The following is a 27,992-nucleotide window of genomic DNA, read 5'->3' as shown; positions in this document are numbered from 1 at the left end:
CCTTGATTGAATGGTGGAGCAGACTCAATGGGCTGAATAGCCAAATTCTGCTGCTATACCTTAACACTCTCTTGAGTCTTATGTGAAGAAATCATTGAAGATTGCACAGCAGGTTTTGAAAGAAATTCATAAAACATACCAGATCCTGGGCTTTATAAACAAGGCAGAGTATAAAAACAGGCAAATTACAATAGGTATGTCTAAAACTATAACTGTGGTATTGGGGTCCAGTTCTGAGCACACCTGTGGACCGACTACTTGGTTTAGCAGGAACGACATCCTCAGCAAAGGACATTCAAGAATAAGAGGTCCACCAGTGTAGAGTGGCTTTACAGACCATGCAAGGTCAAGAACAGAATCAAGGTCAATTGTCCTCAAGTCAAACACTTACCAATTTTCTGAGTCTAATATAAATGTCTATACTATGATGCCAAATACCATCAGCTTGTGATTAGGGTAATTTGCTGCCACCAACTAAGTCTTGAAGAGCAGGTTCTCTTGTCTTAAAAAGGATGTTGTTTATTGCATGATAGCAATAAATATACAATAAAAAGACATTGTTACTTCTAAGAAAATGAGAAGGCTGGGATATAAGTTTTCGCTCTAAGATTCTAAGCTGTTCTGCCTTTCCACTACTTAGTCAAAATGACATCATCATATTAGGTAACACTAATATTGATCAGTATTAACTCTTCTTGATCATTACCTCAGACAGTATCTTCAGGCATATTTCTGCATTTACATTTACCATTATCCAATCTCCCAACAAGTCATTAACTTCACAAACTCTAGTGCTGTGGAGGTTTCTCAGTTCTTCAAGAACGCGTTCTCTTTGGACTGAGACAACTGGTAAATGTTTGACTTGAGGATGATTGACCTTGCTTCTGTTCTTGACCTTGCATGGTTCAATAGTATCTCAGTGTTATTAAACACTCTTTCTGAAGTAAATACTTGCATTTTCATTATAGCAGTGCTGGTTTATTTTTCTTGTCTTCAAGGCTTTTAAATGGTACAGTACAGCAAAGCTTCTTTATTTCCCTTTAAAAGTTTTAAATTCTGTTATATAAAAATGTCACATCTGTGTTACTTACTGGGGATTTCCTCACATTCTTGCAGCCAAAATGGACATATCCTGACTTCTGCTCAGATAATTTCTAACCTTTCACTGCCTAATAAATAATGTCTGTCCTTTTCCATGATATTTCTGAATAAAACCTGGTGCCTGCGGCTTTAATAAATTACCTCCCACCTGAACTGCAGTTTAAGTTATGGATATCTTGCTCTTATAGCAGTGTCAATAGTCTCCTTACTGTCATTTTGTGTTTAATTCTGAATGTACAGGCTTTTAAATTGCTTCTTTATCTTGTTGATTCTGGCTTTGTGTTGTTACTAGTGCTGCAACCTCTGTTCAGATCGCTTCTTGATTTGCCTGCTGAGGGGGTGCCTTGTGCTGTCCATTTGTCATGGACACCTTCTGGTCTCTGCCATTTCTATCAGCACTCCTTTATAACTTTTAGCCTTCTCAGCCCATTCTGCAACATCAGTTTAAAACTTTCCCCTTGCTCAACAGGATTTTTACTTTTACTGCTGGAACTATGATACCTGTTCATACTCTTGATGAACCTCTAAGCAAGAGTACTGCTAAAGATTCTCACTTTCTGATAGAATCTGTAGCATCCAGTTGTATTTAGCCTCCATCTCACATTTACTTCTGCACTTCTGACCAGGTTTGAAGCAAAGGGATTTCCTATTTAAATGCTGTTTCTTCTATTTTGATTTTTTGAGATATTTGTTTGCTGACTGTTTTGCTGTTCAGTTGCTGACTGTCTGTATAAATAGTTTTTAAAGCAATAAAACTTTAAAGCTTTAACTATCCAGTGCTGTTTCTGGATCCACTGGAATTCTCTCCTCTTTGGCGCACTAGTTTTTGCCTTGAGGTGTTATGCAACAATGGGTACCACTGCTATGTTTTACAATGCCAATCACTACTAATTTATGATTGAAGGAGTTTTCTGCCATCAAGTAAGTCTTAAGAAGGGGGAGACCCTTGTGTTAAACACAATATTGTTTATTGCATGTTAGAAATAGGTATGAGATATTTCAATGGATAGATGTTGTTACCAAGGCTATGGTGGTACCTAAGATCACAAGATCCTAAGCTGTTCTATCTTTTCCCATCAGTTACTATCATGTCATCTGATTGGGTGGAGCTTAATGCTGTCTCCGATTTTGACCTTTCAAGACCATTTCCTTACACATCAAGCACTGCATTTTGACTTATGTGAGGGCATTAGCATGTGGAGAAGATCACAAGAATAGTTCCAGGAATGGGTTGCATGTAGAGATTTGTTCTCCTTGTAAAGTAAGGGATTTGATAGAGAAGAACATTATTAAGGACAATTATCAAAAGCAGAAACAGAAAAACATTTTTACACAGCAAATGTTTATAGGCTTTGGAATGCATTGCCTTGCAGTGTGGTTGAAGGGCATCAACTTGAGAATTAGATAATTATCTGAAGAGAGAAAATATTGTAGGGCTGTGGGAAAAAGCTCAGGGAAAAGGTGAGTTGTTCTTGAGAGCTGACATAGATATTCTGGACATAATAGTCTACTTTTGTGTGACAACCATTCTGTGATTTTATTTATTGTGGTAATGCACTCGATATATCATCCTATTGTACAATTTGCCTTTCAGTGGCATTAACTCACTTTTAATAGCAATGGATGATATTTTGTAATACTTGACTATATAGTACAATCTCATTCTATGTATTTACTTTTTCATTTCTATGTTCTGACAGAAAATACATTTCAATGATAGCGCAGCTTTATCTGACAAAATTGTTATTTTTTTAACAATATTGTTCACAAAGCAATACATTTAAAGTACAGGTATTTATTTTTCTGCAAATATAAAGCAGGGATATTTGTTAGAATGGTGATGAGATTTAAATCTTGTTGAAACTGACACTAAATGTGACTGCTTGGAATTTCCAAACCAACACAATAATTACTTTTGCTTTTTGATTTTCTCCGCTTGAAAGAAGTTCATCACTTCTTTCCCTAGTTAGGGTAACGTTACAAATAAATAGTTCCCATTTTTAAAGTTGCAGATGCTGTACATTGTAGGAAATTTGCATCAGAATTACATTTGAAATTACATTAAGAGGGTAGCGTATTTTACAAAATGCCAATTTCTTTGGTTTAAATGCCACATACATTTGAGTAAACATTTTGATACTCATGCATACCCTTTGTTTTCACATGTTTTAAACTCATCACACCTGGAAGTGTGCTCTCCTCAGAGGCATTGAGCTGATGTTTTATTTCCCATGTGGGTTGTGACCTTGCCTTTGGCCTACCCTGTGGATCCTTATCCTCAAACTGGCCACAGCAGGATGGGAGAATCTGCAGCATGTCTGGTGTGATGATGCTCCTCCTTAAACAAGGTAATGCTGTCCAGCGAGGTCACAAGAGCAACGATGCTGAAAAGTCTGGGTTGAACTACTTGAGAATGCTTTCAAATGTTTTTTTTTTTAAAAACGCTTGTACAATGAAAGGGGAGTGGCCAGTTCTCCCAGCTCAGGATTTCCCTGGTTTGAGTTTGGTTTGGTTTTAACAAGCAGAGTTATGAAGCTGCTGAACTCAAAAGAAGCAAATCCGCACTGATCCTCCCTCTCTCTGACATCTCTCCTCTAAGAACTTGTGTTGGATTTTTCCTTTTTTTTGCAAAAGGGTGTTTATGGGGATTGTTGCAAGTATTTGGAAGAGCATCATTAAGTTTGGATAGTCTGTTGGGTTTTTGGATAGGTTACATTATTCTATATTGTGTTCTCTTTTTTTGTGTTTCTTTTGATAATCTTGCAAATAAATTGTTTTGTTTGAAATTAAGTGGTCTGACCAGCTACGTCACTCCTGGAATATTCACTCTATACCTGCTTAGAACAGCTAGCAAAGTTAGGGTCTGGGCTACATTCTTGAAATGTTTTGAGGGGGTCTGGCCTGATCCATAATACTGGTCAATATCCCTATCTTAAGTGGTGACCTGTGTTGGAGAAGAGGGCAAATGTCTTAAAATGGAGGGTCTCACAAAGACCAGTATGAGAAAAGAAATGGCACAATCTCATGCGAGGTCTCAGAGTGGATGATAATCTCTGATGAAGTGGCCTGCAGCCACTTTCTATCCCCTTCATGAGTCTTGTATGTCCTATTTAAAGCACCTCCACATGTGTGCTCCAATGGCAGGAAACAGATGTGGGTTTCTGAAAATAGCCCTTAAGTGAGACTGTAATTGGCCAAATTGGATGTGTCTCTCTCTGGGGTGGCCTGATAATTGTTTACACATTACTCTTAGGAATTCTTTTCCAGAGAAGACTTGGGGAAGCAATTGCAACATATTCCTCCCCCACTCCAGTTCTCCCGTCACCAGTAGGTTTGGATTTTCATATGGTGTAGCTCTTAAATGGTACAGGGAAGAGTTTCCTACCAATCAGAGCAAAAGGTGATGGGAACTGGGATAGAAGAAAGTCAAACTCATTTAGATTCCCCATGGCAACATTCATTGAGGCTGCTCATTTTGTTAAGCAATATATCTGCAGTATTTCTGAAGCCTTCCATTGCTCCACGTGAAAATGAACCATCGAAGTGTGTCAGAGGTGTGGGTCAGGACAGCCCCTCATTTCATTGTGGCTCTGCATCTAAGTCTGGAGAACATAATGGAAGGAGGTAGATCCTCTTGGATAATGGTAAATGTAAATACAGATATATGCCTGAAGATACTGTCTGAGGTAATGATCAAAAAGAGTCCATATTGATCAACAATAAGTGTTATCTAATATGATAATGTCATTCAGAATAAGAAGTAGAAAAGGCAGAAAACAGCTTAGGGTACCAGGTGGAGGCCACATGATCATGCAGCAGAGGTAGTTCTCTGTTCTATGCCACTTCCCTTCAACATCCTTTTCTCTCTTGCCTCATGCTCCTAATATTGTCCCATTGAGCTATCTCCTTCCATTGCCCCACTGTATTCAAGGTTTCCACCATGGAGAGCTTAATAAACTTGTACAATAACCAAGAGCTTTGAGGGAGCCTCCTGATCCATCCAGACACTGGCAATACATCTTCAGAAGCCTGATGACCAGTTTAATAGTAAGCTGTTTAGCAGGTACCATTGCTTATATTGCTCCCATGCTTATGTCAGGGACACAGTCAGAGGGATGAGCACCCTCTCTTCAAGGGGTTTCCTTTGTCCAATTCAATTCTTCCTGGAAACTCACCCTGTTGATATATCTCACTGGCTAGTCACAGGGTTCCTTGATGGTCATATATGCAGAATCATATGGGGGTATCCACAAATAGCCACCACCTACATTTTCAGGACTCTCCCACCACAATTCCCAACTTTGTGTCCAAATTTCAGGACGCCTTGATGAGTCTTCAAGTTCTTCAACCTCACCCTCCCAGTTACTGACACCTTCTCTAGCCTGCTGACCTCTGCACTCCTCCAATTCTGCCTACTTGCATGTCCTCGATTTCTTAAAATGCCAAGACCCTAGCCTTATATGCACTGATGTTTAAAAGAGTAAGAGATGCCTTGTTTGAAAAATGTAAGATGCTGAGCTGGCCTAACAGGGTAAATGTGGAGAGGATACTTCCTCTCAGGGTAGAATCAAGATCTAAGGGTCACTGCTGTTAAAGATCAGGGATCACTCATTTAAAACAAAAAGATGAGTTGAATATTGTTTGTCATGTTTTGTTTGTGAGTCGTTGTAATTTTTTTCTGAAAAGGCAGCAGAAGCAGAGTCTAAATATTTTTATGGCAGAGATGGACAAATTCTTGTTAAACAAGAGTATGAAAGATTATCGAGAGTAGTCATTGTTGTGGTTTTGAGGTTACAATCAGATCAACCATGATCTTATTGAATGCCAGAGCAGTTTGAGGTGCCAAATCGCCTGTTGCTCCTAATTTGCATGTTTAATTTTGAGAACAACAAGAGAAATGTTTGATAGTCTGGAATTGAAATGCCAGATAAATCATGAAGATATCTAAATCAGATTTCAGAAGAACAAAAGAATGTTGATATTTACAGTTGCCATAGTACATTATCTTTCTTCAGTGATAATAGCCAAGATTTATACTACAGTCTTCTGAACAGTAATTTTCCAGGAGCACCCAGATAGGTCTTGCAATCCAATTTTCTGTGCATCAGGAGCACTATCTAATATGAAAACAGAATATGCTGTGACTGAGAAGGAAGCTCTCTCTATTCAATGTGCTTGAGAAATATTCAGACTATATCATTAGTCTAAAATTGATCATTGAAACACCATACAAACCATTAGATTATCTACTGGACAAGAAGGAACTCAGAATAATCCCATCGAAAATGCAAAGATTTCTACTTCATCTCATGTGTTTTTTGCACCAAGAACATTTGTGAACTGTCAAATGTCAAGTCAAAATTGAGTTGTCCATATGGTGACCTGGGATCTCCAGAATCATGAGGAACTGATTGCTATTTTTCAGACATGTACCAGGCACAGTGCAGAAAAAAAATGTAATCTTTAATAGTCCCAAAATTCTCCACCAGATCTTGGGAATGGATTTATTTGTTTTTGATAGGAACTCTGATTTCATTGTCAGTGTTGTTTTTTCCAATGAGTTTAAGGAGTTTTTTTTGTTTAGGGGTTGCTTCCAATCATCACAGATGCAGTTTCTGAGTCTTACCTCACATTTGCTGATGTGGTCATTTTGGATATTAGGCCACAATTTGTGAATGGATGCTTCAGCCACTTTACGGTCAGTTTTTTTTCTCGCCAGATTTGAGCAGATTGAAGCTCACTGTGATGAACGTCTTCCAACCCAATCACATGAAGAAGCTGGATATGGGGTCAGAACAACTGCATCAACCTTGAAGTATAGCTCCACTTACTTGTGGGTCCTCCTCCTGTAGGTCCAATCTGCTCTAGTCACTGGGAAGAAAGCTGAAGATTTGATTCCTATTCTGCATAAGAAATTAACTCTACACTTAACTCTTCATGATTACTAAGTGATATGTAATAAAGAGAAGTCCTATGCCACAAAGTGTTCCACACATTTCAATTTACAGAACAATGCGAGGAACCTGGAAAACCAGGAACTGGACAATGGGTGTGAACCAGAATGCAAACATTAAAGAGATGATTGTCTATGGAGGTGTGAATTATCAGAGATCGCGCAACGCTCATAGTGTGAACAGGACTGTATGAAGGAACCACAGTGATCTGATCCCTTTATAATGGGTTCATTCACACATTTGTTATTGCGATGAACTGATTTGCAAATTACACCTAAACACCTGGGCAGAAGAGAGAATCCATAAAATTGTCTGAACTTGTAGTCAATGACTCGTGTGAGGTGGAGTAATAGTTTTATATGTATTTTACTATGAGGGAATAAAAACTGTAGGTAGAGAGATGCTGTATATGAGTCTGAAAGGGTTAATACTTGAATGAGTGCCATAACCACCGTCTGCTGGGGTTACATCACAGGGATTTAGTCAGAGTGTAAAGAAGGAATTTGTAGAAGACGTACTTGGGGCTAGCATACTCCTTATGATCTCTCTAGCAATGTGCATTGAATCCATGTAATCTGTAAATAGCTGCAGTCATGCATGAAACTTCATATTGGTTCCTCACCAAGACTCTTTTCATTAAATCAGGAAAGTACATATCCTAATCTATGTCAGGTCATCTTGGGCTTGAAGGAACCCAGGCACAACAATATCCACCCATTCGCATCACCTTCCTTGATCGCATCATAGATCTCTAGCACAGCATACCTATCAGACAACTGCAGATTGCCAAGAATTTCTAGGTGATGTAAAATGTTTAAGGTTGGAGCAACTTGATTGACTGGTGCCATTGACCTACATCTCCTCTCCATCACCATCGCTGTGCATTGTGACAGCACCTCCACCAACCCTCAAAGAATAACATTTTCAAGGCAGCTCTCGGCCAATATTCTGCTCCTTGCAAAATTGAAATGAGCCCTGACCCTTAAAATGAAATGGGATATAGAGTGTGAAACAGGACAGTCTAGCTTTTTGGATAAGATATGGGTTTCATGCTAATTGAATGTTCTGCACATATTTGAAAATATTTAGTTTTTAGTGATATTGATAAAGTTGTTCATTAAGTTTGCTCTGCAGAAAAAACATGCAGAAACATGACGAGAATTAAGGCATGTTGTATTGTGGCATAATTTCCAGACCATCCAGGCCTGTCAGTCACATGAATCCTAAATTACCAAAAGTTCAAGGACAAAAAGAGGAGAGGAATTAAATGCAATTACTCCTACTAAAGAAAAAAGTACTCGGGAAATTAATACAGGAAAACACCAATATGAAAATTGGATTTGATGGGATGCGTTTTAGGGTATTAAAGGAAGCAGCTACAACGATAGTGGATCTGCTGGTAGTAATCTTTCAGAAATTTTTAGATTCTGGAAAATCCCAGAGGATTGGGAAACTGTCAATGTAATATCCTTATTTAAAAATGGAAGGAGATAAAAGAAACACGTTATCATAGGCCAGTCAACTTAATTTTTGTTCTTGGGAAAATGTTAGAGTCTATTATAAAGTATGTATTAGAGCATTGGAAATACATGATATGATCAAGTAGAGCCAGCATGGTTTCATGTACAGGAAATCTGACAAATTTACTTGAATTCTTTGAGGACATTACAAGTGGGACAGATAAAGGGGACGCAGTGGATAAATGTATTTGACTTTCAAAGGCATTCGATAAGGTGTGACACATTTATCTACCAAATAAGACAAGAGCCCATGCTATTGGAGGTAGTATATTAACATGGAGAGAGGATTGGCTGATTAACAGAAAAGAGTTAGGTTAAGGAAGCACTTTCAGGATGACAGTCTGTAACTAGTGGCTTGCTGTAGGGATCAGTGCTGGAGCCAAATTATTTATTATATACATATAACTTTGATGAGAAACACAAATATGCTATAATCAGGTTTGCAGATGACACAACATTAGAAGAGAAGGCAAATGGTGAGGATGGCATAAAGAGGGATAATAGGGATGTGGTGACCTAGTGACATTGTTACTAGATAGTTAACCAGAGACTCCAATTATGATCAGGGGACCACAGTTCAAATCATGCCATGGCAGATGGTAGAATTTGCTCTAATAAAAATCTGTGATTAATGATCTAATGATGACCGTGAAACCATTGCCAATCGCTAGTGGGAGGAAAAGCCCATCTGGTTCACTACAGACATTTAAGGAAGGGAATTACCTTACCTCCTCTGGCTTACATGTGACTCCATACCCACAACAATGTGGTTGACTCTTAACATGCCCTTTGGGCAATTAGGGATGGGCAATAAATGCTGCTTGGCTAGTGATCCCTACAAGAATTGATAAAGTCTGGAGCTGAAAAAAGCACAGCAGGTCAAGCAGCATCAGAGAAGTAGAGAGTCAATGTTTCAGGTCAGAACTTTTTGTCAGGACGGGATTTGAAATGAGTTTATGAGTTTGAAATAGCTTTTACAAGTCACCTTGAATATTATCAAGGAGATACTCCATCCGGAGAGGCAGGGCTGGACCTCGGATGAGTTGTGGGGGTGGGGAAATTTAGAAGCTGATGAATTCTATGTTTAGGCCATATGGTTGTAAGCACCTGAGGTGGAAGAAGAGGTGTTCTTCCTCCAGTTTGCATGTGGCCTTATTTTGACAGTGGAGGAGGCCCAGGATGGACATGTCCTCAAGGGAGTGGGAGGGGGAGTTCAAATGGCTGGCAACTGGAAGGTGAGGTTGATGAAGCAAAGAGAACCTAGATATTCACCAGCTTCAAAACCTCCCCATCCTCCACTTCATCCCATGTCCAGCTCTCCCTCTTCACCCTGCTCCCGTAACCTGACCTAACCTGTCCATCTTCCTTCCTACCTATCTGCTCACCCTTCCCACTGACCAATCACAATCACCTCCTACCTGCATCCACCTATCGCCATCCTACTTACCATTCCATCAGCCCCACCCCCTCTCTCTTTTGACATCTCTGTTCCCATCCCCTTCCCCAGTCCTGATGAAAGGTCCTAGTCTGAAACGACGACACCCCTGCTTCTCTGATGCTGGTTGACCTGCTGTGCTTTTTCCAACTCCATGTTTTATTGACTCTGACTTACCAGCACCTGCAGTCCTCAGTATTTACTAGTGATCCCTACAACCCCATAAATGAAAAAAAAACATACAGACAGATTAAATGAATATGCCAAAACTTGGCAGATAGAGCCATAGAGTTCTACAGAACAGGAAAAGTCCCTTCAGCTGCACAGATTGAAAACAACCATCTACTACTCTAATTCAATTTTCTAGCACTTGGCCTATAGCCTTGTATGCTTTGGCATTGCAAGTGTACATCTAAATACTCGTTGCATATTATGAGGCTTTCAGCCATCCCCACCATCCTGTGGATGAAAAGATATCCTCACGTTCCCACTAAACCCCTTGCCCCTTATGTAAATTCTATGCTTCATGTCACTGATCCCTCTAACAGAGGGAAACATTTCTTCCCATCTTCCCTGTCTATGCCCTTCATAATGTTATATAACTCAATCATTCACCCCTCAGTCTACCATGCTCCAGGGAACACAATCCCCATCTTCCAATTTCTCTGCATAATTAAAACTCTCCAGGCCAGACAACATCCTCGTAAATTCCACTCTGCATCCCCTTTAATGCAATCACTGCTCTTATGATGAGGATTCTCAAACTGCCCACAATACTCTCTGGCCTAACCAATGTTTTATCCATGTGGAATGTGGGGAAATGTGAGGTTACACACTTTGGCTAGAACAATAGAGGAGATGGATATCATTTAAATGGAGAAAGGCTGCAGAAAACCTCACAACAGAAGGATCTAGGAGTCTTTGTTCATAAATCACAAAAAGCTAGCATCCATGTTCAATGTGTTACAGGAAAGGCAAATAGAGTGTTCACCTTTATTTCCTAGATAATGAAATATGAAAGGAGGGAAGTTTTCTAAAACTATACAAGGCACTAATCAAATTACAGCTGTAATATGTGAACAGTTTTAGGCCCCTTGTCTAAGGAATAATGTACTGGCATTGGATGCGGTTCAGAGAAGGTTCATTTGGTTGATACGAGGTTGACATAAGGAGAGGTTGAATATATAGGAATAAGAGTAGGTCATTCAACCCCTTGAGTAGATTGCGCCTATATTCATTGGAGTTCTGAAATGAGAGGCAACCTAACTGAATCATACAAGATTCTTGGATCATTAGATGTGATGAGGTTGTTCTTTTTGTGGAAGAGTCTAGGACCAAAATGCACAAACTCAGAATAAGGGGTTGCACATTTTAGACACAGATGTGGAGGATTTCTTCTGAGGGTTGTGAATCTGGAATATTCTTTACCATAGAGGGTTGTTGAAGCTGGGTCATTAAATATGTTCTAAGTTAAAAATCACACAACACCAGCTTATAGTCCAACAGATTTATTTGGAAGCACTAGCTTTCGGACCACCACTCCTTCACCTGATAGAGTGGCACTCTGAAAGCTAGTGCTTCTAAATAAACACGTTGGACTATAACCTGGTGTTGTGTAATTTTTAACTTTGTCCACCTCAGTCCAACACCAGCTCCTCCAAGTCAAGTATATTCAAGGTTGAGACAGACCAATCTTTAACAGTAAAGGAATTGAGAGATATGGAGTAAAGATAAAGCAGAGTTGAGGATTATTAGATAAGCCATGATGTCATTGAATGGTGGAGCATATTGATGGGCTGAATGGCCTACTTCTGCTCCTGTATCTTACAGTCATATCATGATATATGATATTATGGTGGAAAGGTATCGACCTCACTGTTATCACCATTTTTTTCTGTTTATGTACCAGCTGTCACCACTAGCTTTAGTCCCCATGTGTTTCTACCATTATGCAATTTGTGGTTAGCCCATATAACATACACCACAAAGAGTCAGACTCTTTTTGAGACATATGTCTTGAAGATTATTTACAACACAATTTACATGACGACAATATCACACTCAGTCTGGATTCTGTGTGTTCTAATGGTGCTGTATATCAGATACATGTAACTGCAAGACTACACTGACTCCATCACATGGAATGTGTGACTGAAAGTGAGGCAAATACCTTTACACTGGTATGTCACGTCATGATATCATGTCACTTTTTTAAAGGCACAGGCCTGTCTGTTCTAGTATCTATGCCATATACTCCACAACCATCTGATGAAAGAGTGCTCTGAAAGCTGGTGCTTCCAAATAAACCTGTTGGAATATAACCTGGTGTTGTGTGATTTTTAACTTTCTGCCAGAATACAACAGTATTTTCAGGTTCATCATATTGCTAAACTTATGTCATTTATCCTAAATCACTTAAGAAATTTAAAGACTATTCTGAAAGCTACTGTTGCATATTTAACAGTTCTTTGAAAATTTCAGTGGATGACAGGGAGGTAATCTGGGGGACTAATTTTTAAGGAAGAAAATAAATTGGCTGCCGACGTTGTGATCCAGATAATTTGATGTCACTTGTAGGGAACAGGCTTTCAAACATGATGAAGAATGTGATTAATGTGACCCAAGAAATTGCTAGTTTTTGGGAAAAGCATTGACTCCAAGAAACAGAGGTGCCCCTTCATTAACATGATTACAATTTTCTGGGGAAATAATTGAATTATATGATGGCAATAATTTTTGTTTTGAAATTAAATAAAGCCTCTGATAAATTCTGCATCAAAATTTGAGTAAGTTTTCAGCATGCAGATTTGTCAGTCAGTTTAATCGCTTAACCCAGAAATTGAGCCATGCTACCAAAGTATAGGTAAGCCATGATGCATGTAAGGAAAAGTTACATATGCTGAAGGAAAGAAAGGATATAAGAAATTTTGATGGATTTGATGGAAATTGATGGAGCAGAAATACTGTATCTTTTGGGCTGAATGGCCTATATACTGTTCTGTAAATAGTGTATAAGTCTATGCATGTCATTTAGGCATGCCCAGGCTGTACTTGCCAAAATAGTGGCAGTACTTTAACAGCTATCTAAACAATAATACAATTAGTATTCAGCATTCACTCTGTTTCAAGCCAAAGTTGGCTCTCTCAATTGCTTTCTCAATTTGCTGATTTCTTGTCACATCATGTGAAGTAATAAAAAATGCTTTTTTGTATTAGAATCATTTAAAAGTTGTAACAGTGCCAATGTAATTATGTTTACATGAATTCCAGCAACGCAGAGAGAAGTTTCAACATTTAGGGATTGTTATTGCCCAGTTACAAAAACAAACATTATTTTGTGGCAGTTTTATACATTTACAACTGGTTCAGGAAAACAGCAATGCATGAAGCAAATGTTATCGTAATAGTATTTTGATCTCAATCTGTCTTAGTTTCTGTTAAATGTGTAGTGTTGATGCATATGCAGGACAGTCATTATTTTTGATGTGCTGAACTCTTCGGCTGGCTTATTGCTAGGGTGTTGTCCTCACTGGTCAATGAGCAGAATGGGCAGTTCAATAACCATTGGCCAAATCCTCCTCAAGTGACCACTGTTCATGTGTAAGTCTTGACAATTGTCATCAATCGTCATTTGTACCTTGGAGACCCCATTGCAGACCCCTGATTATGTTCTCCAAATATTTCCAGTGGTAATGGCTTGAGACATTATCCTTGACTTTCTCTTCCCAGTGATATGGAAAACTGAAAAACTACGTCTTTCATGTCAGCTGATGTCAACTAACTTAGCACATAGACTAGCTGATAATTGCACTGTGGAGCTTTTGAGGTTTGATTGTGTGCTGAGTATGCACAGATCCAAGAGATAGAGGGAAAGTTATGACAGTATATGTGTGTCACAATATTTATGATATCAATAATTTATGTGACAAATTTAAAGCCAGTCTCCTTTTCTAATGATAATATATGAACAACTTACTTCAAATTAAGCACTAGTTTAGGGTGCTAGTTACTTCAACCAATTTGCTATTCTGTCTTTTCCTGTGAAATAAACAATGATTCATTCAACTAAATTCGACAAATTTTTTTTAAAAAAACTCTTGTAAAGCAGCCAGTATAACTTTGGTGAACTTTAATGAGCATGATTCATATCTGGTAAAATGAATAATAGAAGAAATTGGACTTCTCAGTGTCATAGAATATTCAGTGAAGTACTTTATAAAGTTGAGTCAGATTGGTTCTGAACATTGTGGAATTGTCAGCAATTATCCAGACTTCTGATCTCATGAGACAGAGAAGTTATATCTGGGCCATCTGATGAATCATCATTAAGCTATTCATGTTCTTACAGATCTCCAAGTCCCCTCAAATGCCTTGGCTCCAAGGAGAACAAACCCAGTTTATCTGTATTTCCTCAATCATGGAGAAATTGGAGTAAATTTATTTTGAAGTCTCTGCAAAGCTTTAGCATTCTCTGGCACTCAAACTCAATGTCATAATTTCAATGGAGTTGAAATATTTTATATAGATTCAACAAACATTTTTTGCTGACACACACAATAACCTTGGGCATGACTGACAGTAACACCAGTGACTCATTCACCATAAGTACTTCTCAGTGAGTCTTCCAATCATAGGCTAATTACTTCCCACATTTGGAGGTGTTAGGTTCATTAGTGAACCTATCAGCTGCAAATATGAGAGAAGAATAGTCTGTAATAGAGCAGTATATGAGAGAAAAAAATGTTCATGGAGCTGAATCCTCACTGATTCTGTCTCTCTCAGGTATGGGGACAACTTTTATCTGATTAATTACAGAGGGGACAGTGCCCCGTCAACCATGTCCCCTAAAGGCACAAGGTCTATTAATATATACATCCCTTTTTCCATGACTGGTTGAACCTTCTTATTGAGGTTACAATGCCAATGAGTTTGCTCACATATTCTTTAAGATAGGCCTTGCCTGGCCTACTGAAGTTCTCCACTGGTTTCTGTTAATTTTCCTAAAAATGTTATATTTGTTGCTTCACATTCATTTTGTGCATGTGAAAATATGCAAGTCTTTCCCCAGATTATTCATATGTCATGCAATCTCCTGATACCACAGTACGAGGCTTGTGTGGTAGCAATGTCATGTAATTTATCATATTAACTGAAATTCCCTCTGGAAGATTGCTTTGAAGAGCCATCTAATAAGCATATAGAATAATGTAGTGTGGAAGGGTGCCTTTCAGTTTATCAAGTCTATATTGCTGTCCTGAAGATCAAACAAGCGAGTTTCATTGTGCCTCTTTTTTAACAGGGCACTGCAAATATTTCACTTTCAAATACTTAACTAGTTCTTCAGAGAAATTCAGCTTTGACAGAGAAGTGAGAGGAGGCAGCAAGAGGATATATTGAGACCCAGGATCAGGAACCCAGCATTTCAGCTTCAAACCTTCAGTGAGAGACAAGCTAGTAAAGGGATATACTCAGACCCAGGATCAAGGGCAGGCAGCGAGAAAAGAGACTGAGTTTAACAGTGCAGCTTTAAGCACTATTTGTTGGGAGGAATAAAAACATTAAGCAATGACATCACATTGAAGCAGTGGTTTGATTAGTTTCAGATTTTAAAAAGGTTTAGTTATTTTGGAAGAAAAGATTAACTGAAAAACAGTGGTCCTGGCAAGGGAAGATGTCTGATGGTCCAAGTGCAGAATCAACTTGGCTAGAGCTAAGGAACAAAAAGGTAATGTCTATAAACCATCAGCTAATGTCAAAAATGAAATCTAGAGGGAGAAGCAAACATTATAGTGGGCACTTTAAATATTCAGAGTCAGATTGGGATACTGCTATATGGAGCAGCAAAGGGCAAGTGATTCTGGACTACATGCAGCAGAGCTTCTGACAGCAATATGTTTCCAGTCAAACCACAGGAATGTGGTTGATTCTTAATTGCCCTCTGGGCAATCAAGGATTAGGCAATAAATGCTGGTCAAGCCATTGATGCTGTCATCCCTTGAATTAGTAAATAAAAACTGGAAAGAATGCACTGAGGAGCCTGGAAATGAAGGCCAATTGGATCAAATATCAGTTGGAAAACATTTAAGTCACAGCAGTCATTGTATTGTGAGGCTTTTTTGATAATGATGTAGAGTGATATGTAACAATCAAGACTGACAAATATCAATTGGCGGATGTGGATTTAAATAGGACCAGAACAAAGCTGGGCAAGATTCAAATGGAACAAGAGGGTGGTATGAAAAACAAAAACTGCACAATGGACTACCTTTAAAGTGGAGATGATTCAGGTGTAGCCGTGGTATTCCCTCAAGTAGGAAAGATAGAAGAAACAAATCCAGAGATCTCTGGATGACAAAGGAGACAGAAATGAGATAAAGAATTTCTTTAAATGTACTTATAACAAGTGTCAGGTAGAAAGTAAAATTGAAAACCAGTAGGAATAATGAAGATTTAGAGAGGTGGTGGAAAAATAAATAAGAAAAACAAAGAGGAACCATGAAAAAAGGCAAACAGGCAAGTCAAAGATATGTCCCAAAGTCTTCTATGGTCATATAAATCATAAAATGGTGGTAAGAGGAGGAGTAAGGCCAATTAGGGGCCAAACATGAGATTTTCACCTGCAAGGTGCATTGCTGAAGTATTGAATAAATACTTGGCATCTGTGTTTCCCAAACAGAAAGATGCTACCCAGACATGGTGACAGGAAAAGAAACTCAACCAATAGCAGTGTTCAAAATTGATAGGACAGAACCGTTGGATAGTCAAACATTAATTAAAGTCAACCAGGCTCTGTGACTGGATGAGATGCATCCAAGGATTTTTAAGGAAGTGAGTGTGGAGATTGCAGTGGTGCTGGCCACAATCTTTCAGTCTCAGTTGGCTGGATGGTTGCTTTGTAATGCAGAGTGATACCAAAGGCATGGGGTCAATTCCTGCACTGGACAAGGTCAGCAGAATTTATTTGCAATATTACAGAATGAAACACAAACAAAATAGAACAGAATAGAATAACTTAACCTATCTGAAAACCCAACAGACAATCCTAACTTAATGATGCTGTTCCAAATTCCTGCAACAATCCTCATAAACACCCCTTGGCAATAAAAGTAAAGTCAAACACAGGGTCTTACAGGAGAGAGAGAGAGAGAGAGAGGTGACAGAGAGATTCAGGATGGAACACCTTCTTCCAATCAGCTATTTCTTGGACCAGCAACCTCAAAACTGACCAGCAGCCCTGAAAAGCCAGACCGCTATAAACCAAACCAAACCAAACCAGAGAAAAGCTGAGCTGGGAGAACTGGCCACTCCCTTACATTGTACAAGTGTTTTTTAAAATTTGAAAGCCTTTTTCCTGAGGCAGTATCTGTTAGCTATAATCAAACTGGCCCTGAACGCCTTCAACATCAGATGTTTTGGAGTGTGTGTCATTTATGACTTTTCTGAAAAAAAAGCCAAGGACACCATAGCCTTGTTAAAGGAGCAGCATCATCACCCTAATAAGAGAGCAGTCTGGCAAAGTTATGCTGAAATAAGAGAGCAGCCTGGCAAAGTTATGCTGACTTTTTAGATTCAAAGGAGGTACCACAAGACTGGGGTATTGTGAACATTATGGACTTATTCAAGAAAGGTAATAAAGATGAGCGAGGAGCAAACCAGAAATTCTCAAAACTGGCCGGGTGCTCTGGGATACAAAGTTCTGCTGCCATACCATCCTCAATGCTGCAAGGCAGGAATTTCCCCTCAGCTTGTGGTTATCATTTCCAGAACCCCAAAAAGAATTCTGAGATGCCTCTAGATATTTACTGATGCTGCTCAACAGGCCCATCCACTTGATGAATGTCTGCATCAGATTCATCTGGCCAGGGCTAAGATTGCAGGGCAGCTCAACACCACGGACTGTTACAAAAAGGGGTATCAAGCAGCACAATAGAAACATCAGCAGTCTCTTGAACTTGGCAAAGGCAAGTGGAGCCATCTTTTCTCTGCTACCTCATACTCACAGTTCATCACTTGGTCTACCTCCACCACTGGATAGGCGTAGCCTGCAAACTTCTCATTTTCTCAAACTACTAAGCCCTTCTACTCCAGTTGTAGATGAAATGAAAGATGGGGGAGTTTGTCCACGTTGTCACTATTGTGGTGACTCTGGCAGGCAATTGCTTGCCTGCCTCCATGGAAAAGGTGACAGCTGCTTTGGAGACCCAGGTCCAACAGAACACTCAGTAGTTTCCAGATATGTAATTAGACCTATACTATATTATTGTATCCCTGGGGTGCTCACCATTAATGTTAAAGTCACAGCAGGATAATGCACCTCAATCTCATTCCAGGTAAACCATCTTCCCATGAAAACACAGTACTAAGAGAGAAGACATAACAGAGACTCACCCTAGGAGCCACACCTCAAGGCTGTTTCCTGCCTCTCCACCTCCCCACTGCCTTAAGCAGTTCAAGCTTCAGAAGGTGACCCTGCACCTGTGTAGATGCTGTCATCAGGTTGAGGCCATCTTGGTCCAAAGTCCCCAGGCAACACCTGCCAAAGTCTCCAATGTCACATATTTCCCACTTTGGTAATTAAGATAGTGGAGGGCACAGCAGAACATTATTGTGCAAGAGACCCTGGCTGAATGAAGGGCTTTTGCCCAAAATGTCGATTGTCCTGCTTCTTGGATGCTGCCTGACCTGCTATGCTTTTCCAGCACCACTCTAATCTAGACCCTGGCTGGAGCCTACTGCATGATATTTCCTGATCAACTATTGAATGAATGTGCTGTGCTGTATTAATGCTTGTGGACCTCAGGGAATCACAAGATTGAAATCAGGACACAAAGTAGTCTCAATTTTTCATTCACAAGAGTAGGTCAGAATTGGAGGGTGTACAGAGAAGAGTTTCTTTGAAATCAACCTGCCTGGGCATGTTATGATGCACCTTGATGGCAGTATGAGTTCAACCCAGACCTTCTGTCCCAGAATTAGGGACATTACCTTGCGCCACTCGGTCCCCATGAATATATGAGGAATGAAAATGTGTTGCTGGAAAAGCGCAGCAGGTCAGGCAGCATCCAGGGAACAGGAGAATCGACGTTTCGGGCAGAAGCCCTTCTTCAGGAAACCCTTCTTGGGGCTTTTGCCCGAAACGTCGATTCTCCTGTTCCCTGGATGCTGCCTGACCTGCTGCGCTTCTCCAGCAACACATTTTCAGCTCTGATCTCCAGCATCTGCAGACCCCACTTTCTCCTCCTATATGAGGAATGGTTTGGCAAAAACTGAATGAGACACAGATCGCAGATGAGAGAGATTTGAACCATGGAGGCAGTGTAGAAAATGGCACAGCAGCTGATTTGTTTTCAGAAGGTCGTAAACTCAAGTCCTGCTTGCACCTATTTGGCAAGCACTTACGGTGCAGTGTTAGTGTCCCTCCATCCTAGCCAGAAGGCATGGATTCAAGTCCGACCTGTTCCAGAGGTGTGCCATACCATTTGCAAACAGCTTGATTTGTTTTTTTTAAAAGGGCTGCATTCTTAAATGTAAAAAGATGCTGACTACTTCGGTAAGGTGCGGACTTCTGGATAGTAAAAGATAGGTAATGATGTTTGTGCTGCATTATAGATTTTCAAGAAAACCCTTGTAAATCTCTGAAAGTCTTTAGCTGTCAAATTCAGCAAATGGATATGTCTACTTAACAGAATTAGCCCCCATTTTACCTATCCTTTATTATGTAGCTCTCCCTGTATTTTCAATCAGCTTTTAACATCCAGCCGCATGACCCTTTGCCTGACCATTGATATCCCTGCCTTACTCTCAGAGCCACTGACAATCTAGTTGCTGATACCCTTGCTGGCAGTGCACCCTCTCGAGTCAAGGTCTGTGATGTAACTCATTGTTCACTTCGAAACCATGAAATGTCCTCTGACCGCACATCAGATCCCATCCAGCTATCTGCAATTAACCCCCATGATTGTAACCATTCCTGAGCCATAAGTACACCCAAGACAATCCATAGACTTGAGTTGCCTGAAATTGCAACAACATTATGAGCAGACCATTAAAACCCCTTAGATTATGTCTGACCTTCCCCAAATAACTGTGGCATGTCCCCTGGACAGGATTGGCCCAATCCCTTGACTGAAACAGTACAAATCTCAATGTTGGACCAACCACCATAGCCAAACCCTGTGGACTGGAAGTGATCTGACTGTGATATTATCCCTGAATCAGTGGAATTCATTCTCTCCCCACTAAACATATGCAGCGCATTTGCCAAATAGCCGCTGGGACATGTATCGCCTAAAGGCAGCAAGGTGACTCAATGGTTAACTATGCTGCCTCACAGTGCCAAGGACCTGGGTTTGATTCTACCCTCAGCTGACTGCTTGTCTGGAGTTTGCAGGGTCTCCCTATGTCTGCATGGGTTTCTTCCGGGTAATCTGGTTTCCTCCCACAATTCAAAGATGTGCAGATTAGGTAGATTGGCCATGCTAAGTTACCTTGCAGTGTACAGGCTAGGTGGATTAGCTATAGGAAATGCAGGGCTACAGGGATAGGATAAGTCTGAGTGCAATGTTTTTCAGGGGGTCAGTATGGACTTGATGGGCCAAATGGCCTGCTTCGATACTGCAGGGATTCTATGACCTCTGACATTGTTGCAGCAGAGTGTCACGCACTGCCCTGTCCTCTACCTTTCATATTCCCTGTTTTCTCTTACCGACTTCTCGAAACTGTCTGACTACCTGCATGTGTGAAAATTTCCCTTTGCACCACAAGGTGCTTGACTGAGCCTGTCTGCTCAATTAATCTGAGAAGGTTGCCAATTGGATGGGGTGTAATAGTCCATGACGACATAATGTCTTAGTCAACAGTGAAGTACTTACTGCAATTGTAGTGATTCCATATGAAGTAAGGAGTAGAGACATTGCCATGACAACCGTGTACTTACCAGGAGTGGATTCAGAGGACACACTTGGTTTGTGCGGACACATTTCTGAAGTATGGAATATCTTGACTGGTTAAATGTCTTTAGGAATGGGAAGTAAGTTTTATGGAAGGGTAATTAATAAGATACAACTTCCTGATCTTCAGTAATCTGATTTTTTAGACTCTCACCCAATTTATTCATCACACACCACTATACTTGATACGTCAGAGATTGGAAAATAGTCATTTGGACACCTACACAGAACAAAGCTTGCGGTGTATAGCATTAATCTGTTCTAGACTCCAGGCTTATTCCAAAATATTCATGTAACTTCAATGTGCCGTTCCCACCAAATTACCAAAAGGCCAATATTGAAAAATATCTTGAAGGAGCAAGTTCACAGGCTTTACCTCAGAATCAACGAAAGCCGACTAAGCTAAGAGTTCCAACAACACTCGAGTTTTAGAAAATTTCTGATCAACCCGTTCAGAGATGCTATTACACGCCTCTGGAGCAGTTGGGACTTGAAATCATGCCTCCTGGCTCAGAGGTAGGGGCATTAACACTGCTTCACAGGAACTCTAGAACTCTCCTGTTTTGTACAATTGTAGCTTATCCTTTTGCTAGTCTTATTCCACTCAATGTTCTCTGTTACTTACTCGGCCTTCCTGTCACCTTCTCTGCATCTGACTGTGCATAATTCTATATGCAGTGGGTTTAGGATGGGACCATGGTGCAATGGTGCCTAAGCTTTTCAGTGTATGCAATTTCCTCCCATGAATACAATGCAAGATAATGCTTTTTTTTTAAACCACTGTGGCTTCACTCTTATGGCTCCATCAAATCTTGTTTCCAACATACTTGGTCTTGAGTCTTTGTTCCATTAATGTCGGCTATGGTCCCTCCTCTTCAGTTCCTTTTGCTTAATAGTAGCACTTTTATTTCTCAATTGAGAAGATTGGAGTGATAGCTAGGATTGCTGTGCCATAAATTACATTGTTAACAAATTCCTGTATTCCCCCTTTGTATCGTCACAAATGTTTTAAGCTCTGCACATCACTGCCCAGATCCATGAATTCTTTTTTTCCTTTCCCTATGCTGGCATAGGAAGGAAGAATTCTTGACAGTTTTCTTTCAGGATTTCGAAAATTCCCCAATGAGTTCAGCAACAGCTTGTCTGTCCTCTCCTGTCAATTGCTTTTTTTGTAAATTATCTATATCCTGTTGCTTCCCAGAGATATCAACTGTCAAATATTTACCAAAATTGATTTTAACTCATTCTTGAGGTTGTACAACAATGTGCCCAGCATTTGAAATAAAATGTGGGAGCTGGAGGCAATAGTTTGTAGTGAGGATGTGGTTAGTAAAACAAGGCTTAATAAAGAGCAGAGCTAGCAGTTATATGTCTTTTGGACATTAGGTGTTTAGAAAGTAAAAGAAATGAATAAGTATGTGTTAGATACAAGTCCAGCATAATCATAATAGAATAAGGTACATTGCCAATAAACAAATTAAACATTGTGGGACATCAATTGAGTAGCAACCGCTATTTAATGACGTATAAAAAAATCTAGTGAAATTGAAATATGAAAGTAAGGGCAAACTTTCCCCAAAAATCAGTTACATATCAACTTCAGGGACTCTGTTATTTACAGCACAGACGAGGACATTTGATCCATTGTGTCCATGCCAGTCAACAAAGATTTGACTATATTAATTCCATTTTCTAGCTTTTAGCCCACAGCTCGAGAGGTGATGTAGAAGTGCACGTCGAAATACTGCTTAAATGTTTGAGTTGCTGAGTCAACCACCCTTTCAAGAAATCATTTCCAGAAACTGAAAACAGGAATTGCTGGAGAAATGCAGAATGTCTGGTAGCATCTGTGGAGAGAGAAACAAGAGTTAATGTTTCTAGTCCTGGATACCGTGCAACATGGAAGAGCTTGACAAGGAGGAACATGGAATGCCTCTGCAAGGATCGTTTGCAGAATGGACCTTATGCCAATGTAACTGCATGACTATGTAAGGTCCTAATGAGGCATTTAACTTTAACAAGAGCAATGAAAAGAAATAATTTCTAATGTATGCAACTTAAACTGTACCTCTTAAAAATCCACAAACCTGTGATCAGTGGTATGAGGATCTGTGCTGGGTCCACAACTTCGCATCATTTATATAAATGATTTGGATTTAAACATAAGAGTTTTGGTAAGTAAATTTGCCGCTGACATCAAAATTGGAAGCGTAGTGGACAGGGAAGAAGGTTACCCCAGGGTCTTGATCAGATGGGTCAATGAGTCAAGGAGTGGCAGATGAGGTTTAATTTAGATAAATGTGAGATGCTGCATTTAGGAAAGGCAAATCAAGACAGGACTTATACACAAAATGGTAATATCCTGGGGAATGTTGCTGAACAGAGATCTTGGAGTGCAAGTTCATAGTTCTTTGAAAGAGGAGTCACAGGTAAGACCATAAGACCAGTGGAAGCAAGGCCATTCAGCCCATCAAGTCCACTCTGCCATTTAATCATAGCTAATGGACTTTCGATTTCACCTACCCACACTCTCTCTGTCGCCCTTAATTCCTTGCGAGATCAAGAATTTATTAATCTCTGCCTTGAAGATACCCAACGTCCCGGCCTCCACTGTGCTCCACGGCAATGAATTCCACAGGCCCACCACTCTCTGGCTGAAGAAATGTCTCCTCATTTCCTTTCAAAATAACCCCCTCCAATCTTAAGGCTGTGCCCATGGGTCCAAGTCTCCCCGTCTAACGGAAACAACTTCTCAGTGTCCACCCTTTCTAAGCCATGCATTATCTTGTAATTTTCTATTAGATCTCCCCTTAACCTTCTAAACTCTAATGAATGCAATCCCAGGATCCTCAGCTGTTCATCATATGTTAGACCTACCATTCCAGGGATCAAGTGTGTGAATCTCCACTGGACACATTCCAGTGCCAGTATGTCCTTCCTGAGGTGTGGGGCCCAAAACTGAAAACAGTATTCGAAATGGGGCCTAACTAGAGCTTTAATAAAGTCTCAGAAGCACATTGATGCTTTTATATTCCAACCTTCCTGAGATAATGTTTTATATTCCAACCCTCTTGAGGTAGATATGATAGTGAAGAAGACATTTTGAATGCTTGTCTTTATTGTTCAGTGCATTGAGTATAGGAGTTGGGAGGTCATGTTGCGGCTACACAGGACATTGGTTAGGCCACTTTTGGAATACTGTATGCAATTCTGGTCTCCCAGCTTTAGGAAGGATGTTGTGAAATTTGAAATGGTTCAGAAAAGATTTACAAGGATGTTGCCAGGGTTGGAGGGTTAGAGCTATTGAGAGAGGCTGAATAGTCTGGAGCTATTTTCCCTGGAGTGTCGGAGGCTCAGGGGTGACCTTATATGGGTTTATAAAATCATGAGGGGCATGGATAGGGTAAATAGCAAGGTCTTTTGGGCGGCACGGTGGCACAGTGGTTAGCACTGCTGCCTCACAGCGCCAGAGACCCGGGTTCAATTCCGGAGGAAACCCACGCAGACACGGGGAGAACGTGCAAACTCCACACAGTCAGCCGCCTGAGGCGGGAATTGAACCCGGGTCTCTGGCGCTGTGAGGCAGCAGTGCTAACCACTGTGCCACCGTGCCGCCCACACGATTAGGCAATATGTCCCCGTACTTGACTGATCTGTGCTGACGGTCATGAGAAGAGTCTGCCTTTGTATCTGCGCTAAACAGCCAAGCAATACAGCAATAATTTGAACCTGTAAGTTTAAATGAGGCAACAAATCATAAAATTGGAAGGCAAGGCACAAATGCTTTGAGTGTTCAAGTGAGTGTGGGCTGAGAGAGCAAGATAAGAGTCCTAAGATGCATTCTGCTCCACACTGGTGTATGTCCATTGAAGATGTAGAATGCAGATGTTCTCTGTCTATGGACCATGCCCTGAGACCTTGAGGAATGCTGCCCAAGATGAAGGACTGGAAGAGCAGGCAGTAATCTGTATCTGCCAAACTCCTGCTCAGAGCTTCATGCCAGGAATTGCTGCCTTCTAGTTTCCACAGTCTAATAAAGTAACAAATAGTATAATAGTGGAGTGTGATTAAGTATTAAGCGAATGTTAATACATGCAAATATGTCTCAGACTGCTCACTAGCAATGTTCTAATCTCAACATTAAACGTTGGCTGGAAAATTTGTCATTTTTTCTCACCGTCAATATTTGTTTTCTGACCGCACCATATTTTACCAACTTATTCATCGTTACCTATGTTGTTCAGGAACTGGGAAGATTCTGCCAAAGAGCAGGAAAAATTACATTTGAGCAGCTCAGGAACGAACAATGGAAAATTGGAAAAAAAATGGGTGAGGTAGAATAGGAATGATAAAGTTCAGGAGAAACATATTTGAGTTAAAGCAAACGAGCAAATAATGAAGCACCATTGGTTAATGTAAAAATTAAAGCCGGCACATTCCCAAAGGACAGCTCAATTATGAGAAAGAGAAACTGGTAGTGTTCTAACCTGAGAGTCACCTTGCTTCAGGTGAGGGAAGAGTTTGATAAATCATAACCTCAGCTGGTATGGGAATTGAAAACACAAATTCTGGGCCTTACTCTGCATTGCAAATCAGCCATCTCAACCAGCTAACTAACTTCCATCTTGGTGAATAGAGATTAGGGTGATTGAGATTTTGGAGAAGATTTGCAGCTCAGGTTATGGATTAGGTTGTAAGTTTGCTCACTGAGCTCTTGGGTTTGTTCTCAGACGTTTTGTCACCCTGCTCGCTAAAATCATCAGTGAGCCTCCAGTGAAGCGTGGTGTTCTATCCCACTTGCTAATTATGTGTCTTGGTTTATTGTAGCAGGTGATATCATTTACAATCCTGTTTCTGAAAGGTTGGTAAATATGGTCAAAATCTACATGTTTGTTAATGGAGTTCCGATTCAAATGCCAGCCTCTAGGAATTCCAGCACGTGTCTTTGTTTGGCCTGTCCGAGGATGGATGTATTGTGAGGGTGATATCAAAACTAACTTATCGCAAGCACTGGTCAGGGATCAGTTGGAGAATAGTGTCAAAATTCAAGTGCCGTAGTTTAGAGAGTGTGCATAAAGGATTGACTGGAATGGCATTGCGGATCAAGTTCTTTTGTGATATGGTGAAACTACAGAAGTTTTGTCTGTTCTTATATCAGAAGTTATTCCAGGGAAATGTGATGAAGTCTTTAAATATAAAGAGTGAATATAAAGAGATGATAACATCAGTGGCAGAAGATTCAGTAATCAAAGAACATAGAATTAAGGTGATTAGATAAAATGTCCAGAGGAAGCAAGAACAAATCCTGATGTCACAGAGTAAGTTTTTGTGATCTGGAATGCATTGTTTGAAATAAACATGAAAGCTGAATCTGCAGGAACATTTAAAAGAATATTCAATAAGTATATGGAAGAACAGGATATTCAGGGTTGTGGAGTCATAGCAAGATTGTGAGATTAATTGGACAAAGGTACCAAAGGCATGTACAAATGTGGTGAGTCGAATGCCCTCTGACCGTGTAGATGATTCGAAGAACTTGAATAACCCTTTAAACCATATTGACTTAACTTAGAGTTTGCCATAACCTTTTACTTCAAAAAGAGAGACAAAAAGTACTGCTTCACTTACCCTGTGATCTCAATTATCACTGTTTACTTACCGGATGTCTCACTCTCTTTATTTCAGTTCCTCTTCCCTTAAAGTAGCTTTCTCAATTTTATTTTCTGTTTTTGCTCTGCAAGATGTCTTACAATTTCATTCACATAATTGTTTAGTGATTTAGAACTTGAGTATTATTGATTTTGTGGAGGCTTTTCATCTTGCACCCATCAGGCCAAGAAATCGCAATATTAAAATAAAACATTTATACTCTGAATGAATAAATAGTCAGCAAATGCATTCTGATTGTTATTGACATTGGAGAATGTACCATTAATTAGTGTGGACTAACTTACTTGAAGTCGCAAAAACCTTTGGATTCAAGAACAGCTATCTCCCTGCTGCTATCAGACTTTTGAATGGACCTCTCAAATGTGGATTCTGATGTCTCTCCCTCTCTCTGGACCTTATCTGAAGTTGTAACAATGTGTTTTGCTATCCAGATGTACTTTGTATGGTATGGTCTGCCTGTCTAGCACACAAAACTATACTTTCATTGTATCTCGGTGCATATGACAACAGTAAGTCAAACTAAAACATTCAGCACTTGGAGATTGAAATGTTAGGCCATGCCATGTTCAGTCTAAGGTCATGAATGCATTGTAACACATGTTACAACTGATGTATATACCATGTGACTGCTGAAAGAACAATACCTTTTCCTGCGTGTATTATAAAAGGATCTTTCACGTGTCCATATATAGCCGCAAAATCATTAAGAAACCTTTCACTTATTAAGATGTTGCAGAGAATCCTTAAGGAAAGATATACATGTGGCAGGGGGAACCATCAATGTGTTTTTGAATCACTCAAACAAAAATTGTCAATATAAATATGTGATCTGCAGTACTGTGGCCCAAGAAGGAAGATGATCCTTGAAGATGCTTCTCAAAGTGGTGGGAGCAAGGTGAGAAATTGGTTGCAAACAGATCCAAAAGTCATTCACAAGTGCAATCTAATTGTACAATCTAATTATTCCAACACAAGAGCATGAAAGACTTGCTCTAATATTTGGTATCACAAGATGCTGAAAAATGGCCATCAAGTTTACTGTTGTCAAAGTACAACCTGAACCAACTCCAGGGAGGACAACTAGATAGGCACCATCACTGGATAGTCCATGTGATATTTCACTCTAGATTCTGTTTACCCCACTGCCTTGAAGAAGTTTTCCTCCTCTCTCTACAAGAATCTCAGGGAGTCCCTCTCCCACTGCAACTCCCAGGTCATTTCCTCTGCCCTGAAGCTCTTCAACCATGTCCTGAAACAAACTCGCTACCATAGCCACATTTTCTTCCTCAGTGCCTGCCTCCATAACCAACTCATCCAACACGGACTCCGAACCACCTTTAAACCAGCAGAATTCAGACTCAAA

The 27,992-nt window shown here is 40.0% G+C and overlaps 1 protein-coding gene across 1 annotated transcript in view; it reads left to right on the top strand.

The window, feature by feature from the left end:
• Positions 1 to 27,992, top strand: part of pcdh15b (protocadherin-related 15b) — a 1,523,107-nt gene that overhangs the window by 356,440 nt on the left and 1,138,675 nt on the right. The gene's annotated exons all lie outside the window — the stretch shown is intronic.

Source organism: Chiloscyllium plagiosum, chromosome 22 (assembly GCF_004010195.1).
Source record: "Chiloscyllium plagiosum isolate BGI_BamShark_2017 chromosome 22, ASM401019v2, whole genome shotgun sequence".
Lineage (NCBI taxonomy): Eukaryota > Metazoa > Chordata > Chondrichthyes > Orectolobiformes > Hemiscylliidae > Chiloscyllium > Chiloscyllium plagiosum.
Note: the sequence above shows the minus strand (reverse complement) of the source record. Positions and strands in the feature narration are given on the sequence as shown.